Source organism: Notothenia rossii, assembly GCF_949606895.1.
Source record: "Notothenia rossii genome assembly, chromosome: 4".
NCBI lineage: Eukaryota > Metazoa > Chordata > Actinopteri > Perciformes > Nototheniidae > Notothenia > Notothenia rossii.
This window is the reverse complement of record NC_136902.1, coordinates 74,805,704-74,825,560: the sequence shown is the minus strand read 5'-3', so window position 1 is coordinate 74,825,560 and position 19,857 is coordinate 74,805,704. Positions and strand designations below refer to the sequence as shown.

Genomic DNA, 19,857 nt, shown 5'->3' with positions numbered 1-19,857 from the left:
GCCTAGTTCAGATATCATCAGTATCCTCACACTTACCCACAAGGTGTGAGCTGGGGTTTGCCGTGGTAGCTGTTCTGCTGCTTAGGAGCCACAAAATGCAGAGGGAACAGCCCTCCAATCACAACATCCCCTCCCGACTGCAGGGCCAAAGGCTCACTGTCCGCCAGTTTCACACACTGAGGTAAGATAGATGCAACACCTCTCACTTGATCTACAGTATTCCCAAACTCCTTTGTTTCTCCACTACAGTCTCTTCTTAATTTGACACACCTCTCTCTTAATATAGATCTTTGCTTCCTATCACACTTTTGGGAACATTAAAAACAACTGGAAAAACCAGGCTAAATAAGGAACAAATAAGCAGCCAGGCAGGACCTCCAGCAAGGACAAATTGTTGTGTACATACTGACCCTATAAAGGCCAATAAATATTTGGTTTAACCAATCACAAGGAAAAACAATTGCATAGGTGAAGACTACGGACTACTCGTGTGAAATGTGTTTGGAGATTGACTAATAATGTGATTAATTATTCAATTAACTTCAAACAATTGTATTAAAAGTTTTTAAGTGTCTATTACCAGGAACAATTCCTGGTTACTTTTGAGAATATACATTAAAGGATGATAGAAAATGTACTTAATGAAATTCCATTTGAACAATTGCATTTTATTTTTAATTGTTGCCTTTTAAGACTCAGATGATTCAGAAATATCAGATGTATTTTAGACCAAACAAACCCAGACCTACCACCTACGGGTGGCTACATCATATTGTAAAGGTAATGTCGTTTTATAATGGTGAGTATGCTTTCAGTATGTGTCCCAAAAGATGCATTCTATGAAAATTGTTATATTTTAAATATAATAATAAGAATATTCAAAACACATTTTAAGAACTTGTTGAAGGATTTGTGGACTATGGGATGTTGTATTTTCCTCTTTGGCAATAATGTTATAGCAATTCAACCAGCTTTTCTTACGATTATGCAGTATTTAATTTTTTTTTTGGAAATGTTAATCAAGTACCACACACGGTCTGAATGTTGATTTATTTATTCACTTTATTTTATTTTTTCAGTAATTCATCAAAATGTATTGTAAAATAGGGTATTATTATTAAATTCACAAAATTACATTACAATTAGTAAAATATTGAGCATAAAAGAAACTCCAATATGAATATTTAAATCATCAAGGAAAACATATTTGAATGTGCACAGTATAAGCTTTATAAAGCCATCTACATTTTTTACAAGCCCCTGCTCATTAAATAAAATAATAAAACATTTTGGAGCGAATATACACGTAATTAGTCCAAAACTGGAGGCCAGAATGGCAAATATTTCCACAGCCACATTATATTTCCCAGGAAAGCTGACATACGCTGGGATAAATGTGATCCAGACTGCACAGAATATCAACATGCTGAATGTGATAAGCTTGGCTTCATTAAAGTTATTAGGTAGTTTCCGAGCTAGGACAGCTAACACAAAGCAAAAGACAGCCAGTAAGCCTATATACCCAAGTACAGCCCAGAACCCCAAAGCTGATCCTAATGCGCACTCCAGGATGATTCTCTCCTTGTATGTCGTGAGGTTTTTCATCGGAAAGGGGGGACTAAGAACTAACCAAATAGTGCATATCAAAACTTGAATAAACGTGAAAGACACTACAGTCAGTCTTTGCTGTGAAGGCCCAAACCATTTCATCAAATTACTACCTGGTAGTGTAGCTTTGAAGGCCGTCAGAACTACAATAGTTTTTCCAAGAACACAAGACATGCAGAGGACGAATGTGATCCCAAACACTGTGTGGCGCAGCATGCAGGACCACTCCGAGGGTGCTCCAATGAACGTTAATGAACATAAGAAACATAGAGTCAGGGAGAAGAGCAACAAGAAGCTCAGCTCAGAGTTGTTGGCCCTGACAATTTGTGAGCTCCTGTGACGATAGAACACAGCCGCTGTTATAATGGTGAGACAGGCACCACCGATTGAAAAAGCAGCCAAGACGATTCCAAGGGCCTCGTTGAAGGAAAGAAACTCTACAGGTTTGAGAAGACACGTATCTCTCTCTGAATTAGGCCAGAATTCTTTGGGGCAAGGGAAACAATCAAAGGAATCTGAAAAAAAGAAAAGAGCTTTAAGCAGTTGGAATTTATATTTTATGTTGTAGACATACATTAGAAAAACAAATACCTGTAGCATTGCTAATCTCTCCCTCCGGACACGGTGTACAGTCATAACAGCAGATGGGTTTTCCTTTCTGAAGCACTTTACGAGTTCCTGAAGGACAGCTGTCAGTGCACACTGACACAGGCACCTGTCACATACAAATTAACTCACATGTAGACAAGTGTGCTCTGAAGCTATAATGATAAAAGGATAGATTCATGTTTTTTTCTTCACAATGTTTTTCTTTGTGTCTTTTACATTTTTGTAGTGTCAACTGCACTGCCAAGACGATACAATCCAGTTTTTGTGTACAAATAATCAGCTAAAGCTAAAGTAAGTTTCAGCAGTCTGAAAGTGATTATCTTGTCTAGATAAAAGTATTTTATACATCACCTTTAATTGTGTCACTTTTCTCCACTCCATAAACAGTAAGTAAACGTGTATTTTAAATAATAAACGTAACTTTCATACTAAAAATAGTCTCTCATTATTTGTAACATTGGAATTTGTATGAGGTACCCTCATAATATTTATGGTCAGAATAAACAATTTCAGTGACCTTAAACTCTTTATAAAAATTAAAGACACTATACCCTTTAAGATGATATTGTGAAGCCCCTGTGGGTTCATCAGTAGAGAGGAGGTGGCTGTCCTGTCTGTGCTGTCGTGATTGCATTGATTGCAGTAACTCAGGGCACCTGGGTCTGGTGCCCTTTAGCTATTTAAAGCCTCTCTGCTTCTCCCTGCAGGCACCCCGGTTTTGTTGAGTGTATATTACATTACATTACATTACATTACATTGCATTTAGCTGACGCTTTTATCCAAAGCGACTTACAATAAGTGCATTCGACCAGGAAGATACAACCTTTAAGAAAACAGAATCATATAAGTACATCAGGTTTCATAGAGCCAAACATTTCAAGTGCTACTCAACTGGCATTTAGAAAGCCAGCCCTTTATTAGTATATAAGTGCTTTGTTAGTAATTTTATCGCTCGAAGTGGAGTCTAAAGAGATGAGTTTTCAGTTTGCGTCGGAAGATGTGTAAGCTATCTGCTGTCCTGATTTCAATGGGGAGCTCATTCCACCATTTTGGAGCCAGGATAGCAAACCCACGTGTTTTTGCTGACGGGAACTTGGGTCCCCCTCGGAGTGCGGGTGCAGCGAGCTGTTTGGCTGATGCAGAGCGGAGTGCACGTGCTGGGGTGTACGGTTTAACCATGTCCTGGATGTAGGAAGGGCCAGATCCATTCGCAGCATGGTACGCAAGTACCAGTGTCTTGAAGTGGATTCTAGCAGTTACTGGAAGCCAGTGAAGGGAGCGGAGGAGCGGTGTGGTATGGGAGAATTTGGGAAGGTTGAAGACCAGACGAGCCGCTGCATTCTGGATGAGCTGCAGAGGTCGGATGGCACATGCAGGTAGACCAGCCAGGAGGGAGTTGCAGTAGTCTAGGCGTGAGATGACGAGAGCCTGGACCAGAATCTGCGCTGATGTCTGGGTCAGCTGGGGACGTATCCTCCTGATGTTGTAAAGCGTGTATCTGCAGCAGCGGGTTGTAGCAGCGATGTTTGCAGTGAAGGACAGTTTGTTATCTAGGACCACACCCAGATTCCTTGCAGTCTGAGTCGGGGAAACAACAGAGGTGCCGATGTTGATTGTTAGGTCAAGAGTGGGACAATCTTTTCCCGGAAGGAAGAGCAGTTCAGTCTTGTCAAGGTTGAGCTTGAGGTGATGAGCAGACATCCACCGAGAGATGTCTGCTAGGCAAGCAGAGATGCGTGCGACGACCTGGGTCTCTGAGCGGGGAAAGGACAGAATTAGTTGGGTGTCGTCAGCGTAGCAGTGGTATGAAAAACCATGCGGGCTAATGACAGACCCGAGCGAGTTTGTGTACAGGGAGAAGAGGAGGGGACCAAGAACCGAGCCCTGAGGGACCCCTGTAGTTAATTGACAAGGGTCGGACTCTGACCCTCTCCAAGTAACCCTGTAGGTGCGGTCGTTGAGGTATGAGGTGAGGAGGGAAAGTGCAGTGCCTGAAACTCCAAGTTCTTGGAGAGTGTGAAGGAGGATCCGATGGTTCACCGTGTCGAATGCAGCAGACAGGTCCAGAAGGATGATGACAGAGGAGAGGGAGGCTGCTTTAGCAGTGTGCAGTTTGTCAGAGACAGCAAGGAGAGCAGTTTCTGTTGAGTGACCTGCCTTGAAACCAGACTGGTGCGGATCCAGAAGGTTGTTCTGATGGAGATAAGAGGAGAGTTGTTTAAAGACAGCGCGTTCAAGTGTTTTAGACAGGAACGGGAGGAGAGAGACGGGCCTGTAGTTAATAACATCAGACGGGTTGAGAGTGGGTTTCTTTAGGAGAGTGTTTACTCTTGCCTCCTTGAGACTGTTTGGAAAGTGACCAGAAGTTAGAGAAGTGTTGATGAAATGGGTGAGAAATGGTAGAATATCAGGAGCGATAGTCTGAAGGAGGTTTGAGGGGATAGGGTCCAGAGAACAGGTGGTAGGACGGGCAGAGGTAACGAGGGTAAGAACCTCACTTGGAGAGAGAGGGGAGAAGGAGGTCAGTGTGTGGGTGAAGGGAGGGTCTGGTGACCCAGCGGTGAGTAAAGGTGAGTCAGAAAAAGAAGAGCGAATATCATCAACCTTTTTTTCAAAATGGTTAACAAAGTCGCTTGACAGAAGGGAGGAGGGGGGAGGTGCTTTGGGGGGGTCCAAGAGGGTGGAGAAGATAGAAAATAGTTTTTTGGGATTGGAATAGGAAGATTGGATCTTATCTTGAAAGAAAGTGCTTTTTGCCTGAGAGATGGAAGCAGAGAAAGAGGAGAGGAGAGCCTGATAGGTTAGGAGGTCGTCATGGTGTTTGGATTTCCACCATTTCCGCTCTGCTGCCCGAAGGATGGTTCTATTAGTATATTATGAGTTTCTTCAGTTGTTTTACTTTGTGCACTTCAACACTCACACACATACATGTCCATACAATCCTCACCCTGCATTTACATTACTGATACCACTGACATCCACACGTCATACTTTACTGTTTTTGATTTGATTTGCTTGTCCTAAATAAACATATTTTGCTAACCATCGACATGGTGTGTCTCCTCTTTGTTGTGGCCTTTTGAGCTGGGTCATAACAATATGAAAATGTAATATGTTAAACTATTGCTTTGGGGCTCCTCACCTGTGTGCCACCCTCCACCCAGGTGAGGTTCCTGTTGATAAGGAACTCCTGGCCCACCGGCAGTGATTAATCGTATTTTCCCACAGTCACCAACTCAATGCTGCCAACCTCATTTCTTTGCCAGTTTACCAGCTCATATTTGGCCACAGGATCCCCGTTGGCATCAAATGACACATCATAACCATTTTGGGAAAGATTAACTTTTTTCAGCCGATTAAGAACCTAGGGATGAAGTAAAGGAAGACAGTGAAGGGGATAGAGAGATCATTTATAATAAAATGAGCATTCAAATGTATAAAAGAGACGTGCAGCTGAAAAGAACATTGGGGAGTTCAAAACATTATTTTTATTGACCTCTTTGGCCTCTAGCTTAGTGAACTTATCACACTGTGTAGTATAATCGGTTTTCTGACACACTGCGTTATGAATGGCATGCGCTATTGCATAGACAGCCTTGTACGCCATGTTAGTGACTCGAAGTTGAGATGTGTCAGTGTATGAGCTCTGGAGCATCTTTATATCTTCAGTTCCATCACACACACTCCTGTCTGTGGCTTCACCTAAAAACACAGAGACAGAGGGAGGTGTTTTTAGTCATGATGATTACATTCATTCATTCTTATGTTTGTATTGTGTTGTTTAACCTGCCAAGCAAGCATTGCAAAAAAAAATGTTTATTTAGTGTTGAGATTTATTCTTATAACATGCTTACTTTACATCAAATTTCACGCAAGCCGACATGTCTATCTGTTTTTTACGTTATTTATTTATTTTCAAATGTCAGCAGCTCACATTTACACAAATGAGTCATCGGACTTACAATTGAATTAGGCAAAACATGTTTTCCTTTTATTTAATACTGACTTGCCCTGTTATAATGATGCATGATGGACACTAGAACCAGAAGTACAGGATCATCAGAGACCCTTATCACATTAGAAATAAACTGTCTGCCCTCTGCTGTCTGGTAGACGGTAACACACTAACAGGCCTACACAGCTTGATTCATCTCGCAATAAGACCGCTGAACTCTTGAAGTCTGGACTTTGATACTGTCACTTTATATTTAAAGTATTTTACTTACTCTTTAACTCACCTACATTATGTATGTACATATACCGTGTATATATTACTTCTCATAAAGCATACATTTACTACATTCCTGTTTAAACTTCATCTTCTTTATTTTACAATTACTGAAAACCTGTCAACAGATATATTCCACATCTTATGTGTTTTATTTTACATATATTTTAACTCTGCACTATATGTTTTAGATAAGCAGGATTAGCAAACAGGGTTTTGTCTTTAAGAGGCTGATCATTTTGGGGAACACAATCGAGACACTACTGTCATGAATGTTTAAAATTGGCACAACTTTCTCACTTTCTACCAGCCTGCAGTTGAATGCTTCCTCCCAGAACATGGTAAGCAATGGGGAGTCAGCCACTATTTTTTTCAGCATTTATTTTATGACAATTTTTGAAGGGAGACTTTCCCTAAATTGTTGTGCATTGAGGAATAAATAGCTTTCAACTAAACAAATACACATTCTGGAATCACTGCATAATAGCCCAAGTAGAATAATGTACATGTATGTTGTTTACAATATATTAGACAGCATTGTTAATACCTGAACATCACATTGTAAGATAATTCACCGAGATGCACCTTTTGTCCGCCTCATGTATTTCATTACAAATATTAGATTTCCCTTTCAGTCCAAATCTGGGGTTTGGTCTTTAACAGGCTGATCAATTCAGGGAGCTTCACTTTGACGGAAAATGTAAAAAAGAAACACAATCAAGACACTACCGTGAGTAGTGTGTGTTTAAAATTGGCACAACTTTCTCACTTTTTACCAGCCTGCAGTTGAATCCTTCCCCCCAGAACATGGTAAGAAATGGGGAGTCAGCCACTTTAGAGGGAGAGAGATCCAGCAAGAAGTCCCTCAGACCTGGGATGACAGCTTTTTCAATGCCAAATCCGATGGCTCCAGCAAGGAAGCTGAACCTCAGCATGTCTCGGTCGGTTACCCAGGACTCACTACCTATCCACTGGCGAGGTGGAGAAGGCTTGCGTGACAGCTCCTCCAGCAGAATACTCATATCTCCGATGGAAGTAAATGCCAGAACAACCTTAGCCGTTGACCTGGAGGGACGTTCAATGACATATAAAAACAATAGTTATAATATAGGAGTATAATTGTATTTTATACATTACAATTCATACTGTAAGTATGAAGAAAAACAAAACATAAGAGATGAGCAACAGATATAATGGCACATTTCCTGTTGTAATAAAAACATTCCATCACTTTTAGAACTTGTTTTGGTTTTTCTGTGCAGAAGGTCAGTGTCAGCACAGTGAACAAAAGGAGAATTAATGATATAGAAACCTGCGGATAACGTCAGCTACTCTCTGGATCCGGCTACGTGGGTGGGTCCGATTGAAAGACTCTGAGTATTCCACACAGATCCCCTCTTTACGTGCTGCATGCAGGAAAGACGCCATGCCATTGTTGCCATAGTCAGAATCCGACCGGACAGCACCTATCCAAGTCCAGCCAAAGTGTTTTACCAGCTTGGCCAGCGCGTCAGCCTGGAATTGATCACTCGGGATTGTTCTGAAGAAACTTGGGTACTGCTGCTTATCAGACAGGCATGCACACGTGGCAAAGTGGCTCACCTAAAGAAAACAACAGTTATTTAACGGGAAAGAGGAAAAACAAGTAAAGGACTCAAACACAGTTTTCAATAGATTCTTAATATTTACTTGAGGTATGTTGAAGGGCCCGATGATGCGTGACATACTGATGGAAGACGTGGACGCAGACGCACCAACAACGGCCATCACCGTACCAGACTCTGAGCATTTGTCGCCGGTGTTAAACACCGGGTCTAGTCCCCCTGAAAGCTGAAATGCAACATGCACCGCCACAGACACCGAGGCACATGAGTCATAGATCTCATAACCAAGCTTGATCCCCGGAAGCAGCTCCGTGCTGTTGTTAATCTGCTCGATGGCGAAGACCATTGCACGTGAGAAGCGCAGTCCACGGGAGTTGATGCTGCAAACAGACATCGGTGTTCATTTTAAAACTTTAAGATTTAAAAATAATACGTGATAGACTAGAAGATGACTGAAATTCAAATATATGGTCTGGATAATAACGAATAGCATCTCTGTAGGCTTTATGGGAATGTCATCTGTCAAAAACCCAAACACATGATTAGATATATATCCATTTTTCACAATCACTTTGATGAATTGATTCAATGGTCCAATAAATCCTAACTTTAACATCTCTCCATTCAACAAATGGTTAAGTATGTTTACATCAGTTAAACTATTGCCTTTTATGAAATAGAAAAAATAAATCCAAATTATGTAAAAAACTGAAAGATTTGTAAATGATTATTATTTTTAAAAGTTTGTACATACAACACAGTACATTGCAACACAAATTCCCAATATATGCATCAATATACTGTAAATGCCCACATTCTAGCCAAAATCTCCCTGTACTAACCTCCCTGCGCAGCTTAGTGGCTCGGGCATAGTGGTGTAGTTATGCTTTACTGTGTGCAAGTTGGAGTGTATGGAGAAAACACCCCCAATAACATAGTCACCGTCCATAGAGAATGCAGGTTGACGAGTGGTACCTTGCAGCTTACATGTCACAGATGAAGCATTAGTGCTAAGCACAGCAGCAGTCCTATCCCCTGTAAGCCCAGCCGCTTGTTTCACACCATCCCCAAAACTATTCAGAACAAGAACTGACTTCAGCTCACACAAAGCTATAGACAGGATCAGACCAATAAGAGACATCTCCATCATCAACTGTCACCAAGCGGGCAAACTGTACTGTGTGTTCTCACTGGTTTATAACGTTTTTCAGATGCTTCCCTCCTTCTACCATACGTCACTTTGCTATTAGAGAGAGAGAGCATGCCCATGCCCAGCACTGACAAGATGTATTTATTTTATTCTGTATTTTATATGTAACTTTTCTTCAAATAATCATCATTGACAAAGTCATGCTGTTTGGATGGATGCCCAAATACCCTAATCCAGTGGTTCCCAAACTTTTCAGTCGGGCCCCCCTTGGGTAATTGCAAATATGTTCGGGACCCCCCCCAACCCGGTTCCCATCTATATTGTATGTTGTTGTAAAAAATATTACATTTTCTCTGCTAATAATAAGAAGATACAAAGATACAACTAATTTTATATTTTATTGTGGATTAAACATGAACAAAAGTGCTTGTAATAGATACTGTGAATTAATTTGGCCTAATTAAAACTGGTTGGCCTTCTTCCCTGAGTAGTAGATTTTTTAAATCAATTTTCTTAAGGAAAATATATTAATTAACTACTATGTCTATTGCAGGTTGCAAACGATCACATCACTTTACCATTCTTATTCCACACATAGTTTATCAATTACTTGTGTGTGCTTGCCTTCGCTTGCAGATCTTCTCAAATCAGGGCTGTTGTTTTGAGACTGCCTCTCTCAGTTCATTCTCAATGTTCAGCTTTGATCTGTATTTCGTTTTGATGGCAGCAATAGCAGAAAAGCCTATCTCACACAAGTAAGATGTTGCAAAAGGAAGCATTATGCACACAGCTCTCGGACCAACTGAGATATTTTCGAGCAGTGCTTGATTACAATTGAATAATAATAATAATAATAATAATAATAATTAAAGCTGCAAGCAGCGTTGAGCGGGTCTTCGACGCTCCGCAGGCTGTTGTCCGCACGTCGACGTCAGGCAGATGTCTCGAGGACTTGGCCGTTGGCAAACGTGGGAAGTTTCAGGCCGATCGGGCAATGTCTTTGAGTTACAGCAGTCACACAAACGTTGTGTTTGATGGTGGGTGATCTGTGGCCATGGCAACGGCATTTGATGACACCCCATAATATGCTTAGTTGTGTTGAGGGCTGCATCGTTATCAAACCTGTGAAGTTTTGGGCCGTTTGGAGCATGTTAACTGGAGTTATGAGAAAACCGTGTTTCACGGCGACCCTTTTGTTACCATAGCAACGACATTTGACGAAATCTCAAAACTGACACATATATGTCTCGAGGGCTTGACGGTTAGCACACATGTAATGTTTGAACAGTTTTTGACCATATACACAGGACTTATAGCAATATCGTGGTTAACGGCGAGGGGTGTGTTGCCATGGCAACAGCTTTTGGGTAAAACTCCCTATTGTCATATTGAGGTGTTGAGGGCCGGACCATTAGCCATCATCTGAAGTCTGGTGCCGTTTGGACAATTTTTCATTGAATTAGGACAACACCGTGTTTCATGGCGGGGGATCTGTCGCCATGGCAACGGCATATGATGACATCCCATAATTGGCGTAGAGCTGTTGAGGGCCGGACCATTAGCCATCATCTGAAGTCTGGTGCAGTTTGGACGATTTTCCATTGACTTACAACAACATGGTATTTTTTGGTGAAGGATGCATTGCCATGGCAACGGCATAAGGTGAGATCCCATAATTGGCGTAGAGCTGTTGAGGGCCGGACCATTAATGATAGTCTGAAGTCTGAACACCAGGTTTATTGGCGAGGGACGAATCCACATTTCAATTTTCACCACTTCTGATGTGCGTTCAACATTTGGTGAGTTTTCACATGTTGCGGGGCTCAAAAGTGCGCGCAAAGTGTTCAAATAATAATCATAATAATAATAGGTCCGATCTCAATAATGTGCTATTTAACATTGAGGTGGGCTATTTATGCTTTACATATGCCGTTTCCATGGAAACGCATCCCTTGCTATAAAAGACGTTGTCGCTATAACTCCTATGAAAATGTTCAAAAAGTGCTCAAACTTCACATGCGTGCTAACAGTCCAGCCGTGAAGACATCTACGGGACAGTTTTGAGATTTCTACAAATGCCGTTGCCATGGCAACACAATGATCACCATGAAACACGGTTGTGGCAGCGGGGTGTGGTTTGGGCGCGGGCTGTTGGAGTGAAGGGAGTGGCTCGGCCGGAGGCCAGACAGCTGATCGGAATCAGGTAATCAGTGCCGGAATAAAAGCATGTCGTAACCTGCTTCTGGTCTGTTTCGCAGTAGGCGGGATCCTGGAAGGTCGCCAAAGGACCTGTGAAGGTTCCCACCCGGGCAACATTTGAGACCCGCGTATATTTTTGTTTGGAGTTAATAAACGCCTGTGTTCAACCAACCTGCTCTTTCCGTCCCTATTTGAACCCTGTGTGAGCGGAGAGGCTCACAGTGGCGCCTGAACAGGGACATCATGTCGGAAGGAGAAACCCCGCTGGGTCAGGCCCTCCAACGTCTCGCTCACATGCAGGAGACCACCACAGCATTACAGCGACAGCAGAGCGAGGCTCTGCTCGGGATCGCCTCGAGCCAGCGCGAGGACCGGGCTCTCCTACGGGAGCTGCTGCAGCGTCCGGCCGCTCGGGAGGCCGATCCCGCTACCAACCCGGCCCGACCGCCTTCAATTGCCCTCCAGAAATTGACAGCAGAGGATGATCCGGAGGCATACCTGGACATCTTTGAGGGCACAGCGGCGGCGTGCGGGTGGCCGGAGGAGGAGTGGGCAGCGCGGCTATTGCCTCTGCTATCTGGGAGTGCGCAGCTAGCCGCCCACAGCCTGCCAGCAGCCTCTCGGCATGTGTACCGGCATCTGAGGAAGGCCATCCTGGACCGGCTTGGCAGCATGCCAGAGGGACATCGCCGCCGGTTCCGGACCCTCCCCTTCGAGGACGCTGACCGGCCCTTCTCCTACGCGCAGCGGCTTCTGGATGCAGCGAGCCGCTGGCTCCAGCCGGGGGTGCGCTCCGCTGAGGAAGTCGTCGGGCAGGTGGCGCTGGAGCAGTTAATTGCCGGCCTGCCATCTTCAACGGCGAATTGGGTCCAGTGACATCGCCCCGCCAACCTGGAAGCAGCCGTCGTCCTCGCGGAGGACCACCTCTCGCTTCCCTGGCGGAGCATGAAAGAGGAGCCCCGACCACCAGCCGTCTCAGCGGGCAGACCCTTCCCAGCCCCGAGGAGGAGGTTTCCTGGAGCAGCTGCCCTTCCCTCCCCACCATCACACGGCCCCAACCCCGCAGCCCCGACACTTTCCCCCCTAGCTCTACCTTACCCTCCTGTTTTTATCTCTCCCCAGGGTCCGGCCTATGCTTCTGGTCGTCCGGCACCACGGGGGGCTCCTCAGACGTCAGGGCAGGATTGCTGGCGGTGCGGGCAGCCCGGACACTTCCGACGGGAGTGTCCTCTCATGGAGGTCGGACAGCTGGTTCGGGTTGCAGGACCGCCAGTTGCCTCCCCCGATTTGGAAGGGACGTACCGTATACCGGTATGTATACAGGGGGGTACACACCAGGCTCTGATGGACACGGGCTGTAATCAGACGATGATCCATCAGCACCTGGTTCGGCCTGGGGCATTGATTGAAGCATCGTGGGTGAAGGTGAGGTGTGTGCATGGGGATATTCACCAGTACCCGGAGGTGAGGCTGGAAATTTCTTATAAGGGGAAAAAGCATAGAGTCAGGGCTGGAGTTAGCACTCGCCTTACGCACCCTCTGATTTTGGGAACGAATTGGCCGGGGTTTGCTAAGCTAGCGGGGGCTATGGGGGTGCGTTCACGGACGGCAGGGAAATGTGAGTTGTGTGCTGTGTTTAGTGGAGAGTCGGAGGCGGCGGACGACATCGAGGGGGAAACGGACACGGAGAGGGCCGCGGAGGTCCGTCTGGACCCGCTGGTGTTTCCCGTGGAGGATTTCCCCCTCGAACAGTCGAGGGACGAGACCCTTCAGCACGCCTTCGGCCAGGTGGTGAGTATTGATGGCTCCCAGCTACACCCAAACGCAGCACTCATTCACCCAGGGTGGTTAGGGACAGGCTGTATCGTGTAAGCCGTGACACACAGACAGGAGAGATAAATACCCAGTTGTTGGTGCCAAAAAGCCTTCGGGAAATGGTTTTCCAGGCGGCTCATTATAACCCCATTTCAGGTCACCTAGGGCAGTGGTTTTCAAAGTGGGGGCCGCGGCCCCCTGGGGGGCCGCCAGGGGGCGCTAGGGGGGCCTCAGAAAAGTGGAGGGAAGATAAGAAAAAAAAAAGGAAAGACAAAAAAAAAAAATTCTAATTATTTTTTAATAAATATTTTAAATCTGATTTTTTAAAAAAAATCATAATTATAAAATATAATTTATAATAATGGAACATATAATTTGCCATAGTCATCTTTCTGATTGCCTACCAGTCAAAACATCGTTCACGACGCCATGACGTCATGTTTAGACCTGGCGGTTTGCGCCATTTATCAAGCTGCTTTGCTCCTCAAGCGAGCAAGCTAGCTAGCTCAAAATGGACAGGTTTTTGACAAAGAACAGGTCAACGGAACCGACCAACAGCCCTGCTGTGGAGGACACTGCTGCAAAAAAACCTAAGAACTCCTGGCCAATTAAAATCAGAAGGTACGAGGCAGCGTACATTAAGTATGGCTTTACAGCCATACAGAAAAATGGCCATGATTGCCCGAAGTGTGTGCTCTGTCTGGAGACCCTCTCAAACGAGTGTTTAAAACCTTCGAAACTTCAGCGTCACTTGATGCAAAAACATCCGGCAGAGGCCGAAAAAACGGCAAACTTCTTCAGACGTAAAGAGGAGCATTTGGCCAGGCAATCTGCTGCATTCACACAGCAAGCTACCGTTCCCGAGCGGGCCCTGAAGGCATCATTTTTAGCTTCATACCACATTGCTCGTGCAAAAAAACCTCACACAATCGGAGAGGATTTGCTTTTACCAGCTACCAAAGACATTGTCCGAGAATTGCTTGGCGAGGATGCTGCTAAAAAAATTGACGCTGTCCCACTCTCGGACAACACCGTCAGCCGACGGATTGGTGACATGGCGCAGGACGTATCTGCTCAGCTTTTGGAGCAGGTGAGAGCCAGCGAGTACTTCGCTCTTCAACTAGATGAGAGCACAGACATATCGAATGAGGCCCAACTGCTTGTGTACATTCGATTTATTTCCCAGGAGAGATTTGTCGAGGAAATACTGTTTTGTAAAGCACTTGAAAGAAGAACCACTGGGAAAGATATTTTTCAAGTTTTGGACGATTACATCGAGTCTAACGGATTGAACTGGGCCCGCTGTGTGGGGGTGTGTTCGGACGGAGCCGCGGCAATGACCGGCAAGATCAGTGGAGTGACCGCTCTCATTAAGCAGAAAGCCCCGCATGTAGTCGCCACACACTGCATGCTCCACCGTGAGGCACTTGTCGCAAAAAGGATGGATAACGAGTTGAATCAGGTACTACAGGAGGTTGTACAAGTGGTGAATTTTATTAAAGCCCGCCCCTTGAAACACAGACTGTTTACCCTGCTTTGTAATGAGATGGGCGCCCGTTTTGAGGGGCTGCTGCTTCACTCAAACGTGCGCTGGCTGTCACGGGGCGCAGTTTTGAACCGTGTCTATGAGCTGCGGAGGGAGGTTGGAGAGTTCCTCTCTTCTGAAAAGCATCAGCTGGCAGAGCGGTTCACTGATGCAACCTGGATCCGCAAACTTGCATACATGTCAGACATTTTTCTGCATCTAAATGTACTGAACCAAAGCATGCAAGGACGTGACACGTACATACTGCAGGTGCAAGACAAAGTGCGTGCTTTTTCCAAAAAGATTATGCTGTGGTCAAACAAGCTCCAGGAGGGAGTCACAGAGATGTTCCCACTACTTCACCAGGAGCTGCTGTCATGTGATGATTTGGGCTCCATCTCTCCAATGATCCAGTCCCACCTGGAGCACCTCCAAGGATATTTTAAAGACTATTTCCCTGACCTTGAAAACACACATTTAAACTGGGTTAGGAACCCCTTTTCCCCCGGTGTCGGTTCTAGTTTGGACATAAAGTCAGAGGAGGAGCTGATTGAGATGACAAACTCAGGGGATTTAAAACTAAACGTTGAGGCTCTTCCCCTGTCTAACTACTGGCTACATGTAAGAAAGGACTATCCCACCTTGGCTGACAGGGCACTGAAATGCCTTCTCCCTTTTGCAACAACTTACTTGTGTGAGTCTGGCTTTTCAACTTTAAAGGTACTCAAAACTAAACATAGAGCACGTCTACATGTGGACAATGACATGCGTATGGCACTGACAGACATTAAGCCCAGGCTTGACAGACTGTGTAGGAGCCACCAAGCCCATCCCTCCCACTAGTGTGATCACTGTCTGTCACTTCCAAAACACACACACACACACACACACACACACACACACACACACACACACACACACACACACACACACACACACACACACACACACACACACACACACACACACACACACACACACACACACACACACACACACACACACACACACACACACACACACACACAAAAGAGAGGTTTGGTTTCTTTTTTCTGTTTTTGTATCATCAACAGTTTGTTGAAAGGTTTGTTATTCAATGGGAATATAGTGTTGAACTTACAGAACCAAGTCAGTTTAATAGATTTTTTTTCTTTTTTGACTGAAAACTTTTGAAGACATAATGCAAGAAAGACAAAAAAAAAAAACTCTTGCATATGTAAATATATTTTCTGTAGGGTAAAATGTATTGCAACATAGTGTCTATAATAAGAAAAACATTGTGGTGGAACAAAGATGCCCTGCCATACAAATCTTATTCTGTGTTGAAAACATATTGTTAATATTATTCTCATGCTAAACAAATGTAATAATTACAGTATTGAATAGAGAATAAAAGTAACAAAAACGTTCTTAAAGTTGATGTGTGACATATTTTGTAGCATTGTTGGTGGGTTTGCAAAGGGGGTCCCCGGCCAGAAGCTAAAGATTTTTGGGGGGCCTTGGCATGGAAAAGTTTGGGAACCCCTGACCTAGGGTACGACAAATCACTACACCGGATAATAGCCCGATTTTATTGGCCGGGCATTCGCGCAGATGTGAAGCGGTGGTGTGCATCTTGCCGTGAATGTCACCTGGTTAACCCGCCGGCCATCCCCAGAGCGCCTTTGCGCCCGTTACCATTGATTGAGGTGCCTTTTGAGAGAGTTGGTATGGACCTCATCGGGCCATTAGACCGGAGTGCACAGGGATATCGCTTTGTACTAGTCCTAGTGGATTATGCAACGCGATATCCCAAGGCAGTGCCGCTGCGTAATATCTCTGCAAAGAGCATCGCGCAGGCACTGTTTCACATTATCTCCCGAGTCGGGATCCCGAAAAAGAGATCCTGACTGACCAGGGCACACAGTTTATGTCACGCACACTACGCGAGCTGTATGAACTATTGGGCGTCCATTCAATACGGACTAGTGTTTACCATCCGCAGACCGACGGCCTGGTGGAACGGTTTAACAAAACACTAAAGAACATGGTTCGTAAGTTCGTGCACGGAGATAGCTGTAATTGGGATAAATGGCTAGATCCTCTGTTGTTTGCAGTGCGGGAGGTGCCCCAGTCCTCCACGGGATTTTCTCCCTTTGAGCTATTATTTGGTAGGAAGCCCCGGGGTGTTTTGGACCTAGTTAAGGAAAACTGGGAGGAGGCTCCAAGCACCAGTAAGAACGAAATACAGTACGTTATGGACCTGCGAGCAAAACTCCACTCACTGGGGCAGATATCACGGGAGAATTTGCTCCAGGCTCAGGAACGTCAGCAGCGCCTGTACAACAGAGGGTCGAAACTGAGACAATTTTCACCGGGAGATAAAGTGCTTGTATTAGTCCCATCCTCTAGCTCTAAACTACTCGCCAAGTGGCAAGGACCCTTCGTGGTCACACGACGAGTGGGGGACGTAGATTATGAGGTGGTGCGTTCTGACAGGGGGGGAGCAACACAGATTTACCACCTTAACCTCCTGAAAGCATGGAGGGAGGTGGCGTCGGTTTCTCTGGCCACCACGTTGATTGAGAGAGATGAGTTGGGACCGGAGGGTTTGGTTTGGGCGCGGGCTGCTGGAGTGAAGGGAGTGGCTCGGCCGGAGGCCAGACAGCTGATCGGAATCAGGTAATCAGTGCCGGAATAAAAGCATGTCGTAACCTGGTTCTGGTCTGTTTTGCAGTAGGAGGGATCCTGGAAGGTCGCCAAAGGACCTGTGAAGGTTCCCACCCGGGCAACGTTTGAGACCCGCGTATATTTTTGTTTGGAGTTAATAAACGCCTGTGTTCAACCAACCTGCTCTTTCCGTCCCTATTTGAACCCTGTGTGAGCGGAGAGGCTCACAACGGTTTTCTTATAACTTCAGTGAAAATGCTATGGGCTCAGAACAGTCTCATAATACACACATGCACACAGAAGGATTCACACTTGTATTTCATGATCCGCAAAAGGATTCACACTTGTGTTTTTCAATGCACACACAAATGTGTTCCGTTTCATATACATGTAAATAAAATCCAAATACAGAAAAAAGTTTTAAATGTGTATTTTTGATCCACACATATTTGTTTTCCGTTTAAAACCTCTGAACCTGCAAACACAAACCACTTTCTGTGCACGGATCGCTGTGCATTCGTGTGTGGGTTTTTTGAGACTCCCCTGACGGTCAGCCGATTCGTACTTGTAATTTTTTCTATCTATAGCCAATCAGATGTCTCCTCAATTCTAAGCCAATCACATTAGCACGCCCCCACGAGGGTAGATTTATTACGTTCATGACGTAGCGCTTCATGTACGCATTTTGCGCAGTCCGGAGCTGACAGATCCATAGGCGCTAATCTCAGGACACCTCCAGTCTCAGTACATTGCCACTTTCCGAACAGGAAATGCACGCAAATACAAGCCTTTATATTATTAAGGTTCAGCGCCACTTTCCGAACCATTGATGAATGCTTGTGTGTACACAAAAATGGCGGCAAAACCGTTTTAAATGTGTGTTTCCTGTAAGGCGAATACAGCTGCTTTATTTATGTCTGTATGAAGTTGTTGTGAGTGTGGAGGGAGCAGCTACAGGTTAGCTTAGCCTAATCGATTAGTGCACTAAGAAACCAGTGCTAGACAGTGAACCGTCAACGGGGGGAGCCCCTCCGGTTATTATCGGCCGGTATTCACTCTAAATAGTTTGATCGGTGCTCTCTATAAAGGCCGATCAGGAGAGCTGGATCTGATCGATATGGACATAAACGCGAGTGAAGTGTAACCGGACGCGAGAGAGAGATCAGATCAGCTGCTGAGTCTGACGGACACATGCAGCTCTGCATGATCACCTGAAGCTCCGCCCTCTGTTTAGCGAGCTGACCGGACTGCGCAAAATTTGTATATGAAGTGTCATGAACGCAATAAATCATAGCCTCGTGGGGGCGCGCTCATGTGATTGGCTTACACTGAAGGAGACATCTGATTGGCTATAGATGAGAGAAATTACAAGTACGAATCGGGTGAGCGTCAGGGGAGTCTCAAAAAACCCACACACGAATGCACAGCGATCCGTGCACAGAAAGCGGTTTGTGTTTGCAGGTTCAGGGGATTTAAACGGAAAACAAATATGTGTGGATCAAAAATACATATGTAAAACTTTTTTCTGTGTTTGGATTTTATTTACATGTATATGAAACGGAAAACATTTGTGTGTGCATTGAAAAACACAAGTATGGATCCGGAAATACAAGTGTTAATCCTTTTGCGGATCATGAAATACAAGTGTGAATTCTTCTGTGTGCATGTGTGTATTATGAGACTGTTCTGAGCCATAAAATGCTCCAACGGCCCAAATCTTCACAGGTTTGGTAACGATGCAGCCATCAACGCATCTAAGCGTATTATGGGATCAAATGCTGTTGGCATGGCGACAGATCATTCGCCATCAACTTAATTCAAAAGTTTGCAGTTCAAATATTCTGCTGCTTTTCCAAACCTTTTTACTTTCTTTTCTTCTCTCATCACACATTCAAGCCCCCAGTGTTCGTCAATCATTTCAATATAAATTTTCTTCACTTTCTTCTTACACATTACATTTCAGCATAGCAATTCAGCGTCAGCTTTTCAGCATTAAGCATTCCCACTAGCAATTTCTTCAGGAATTGCATTCTCTAGTAAGAAATAATCTAGTTTTGCTCATTGTTTCCCATCTTTTTAAGCTTTATGGTTTTGTTTTTTTTAAAGCAAAAATATTGGCTGAGATTCTTGTGACTATTGCTTAGTGGTTTCAGAACAATGCTGTTTGTTGTGCTGTGCAGATCCTCTGAACCAGTGAAGGCTTTTCAGCAGCACCTTTATAGTATTCATAAGTTGCCCCTTTAACAGAGGTTGTTTTACCTAAAACAGGCCTGAACAAGGACAAATCATTGTTTTTAGAGTCTGATTTGTAACCAAAAGCATCAACAGGGGCCTGCATAAGATATCATCACTATCCTCAAACTTACCCACAAGGTGTGAGTTGGGGTTTGCCATGGTAGCTGTTCTGCTGCTTAGGAGCCACAAAATGCAGAGGGAACAACCCTCCAATCACAACATCCCCTCCCGACT

At 44.7% G+C, this 19,857-nt stretch overlaps 1 pseudogene across 1 annotated transcript; it reads right to left on the bottom strand.

Annotated features, from left to right (window-relative positions):
- Positions 1-32: 32 nt before the first annotated feature.
- Positions 33-19,805, bottom strand: LOC307034906 (extracellular calcium-sensing receptor-like; annotated as a pseudogene). The gene is made up of 9 exons (XR_013810645.1): positions 19,755-19,805; positions 8,136-8,430; positions 7,759-8,048; positions 7,216-7,511; positions 5,715-5,920; positions 5,361-5,582; positions 2,200-2,323; positions 1,220-2,123; positions 33-156 (listed from the first exon to the last, which is right to left on the bottom strand). The product of XR_013810645.1 is annotated as an extracellular calcium-sensing receptor-like (transcript).
- Positions 19,806-19,857: the final 52 nt, after the last annotated feature.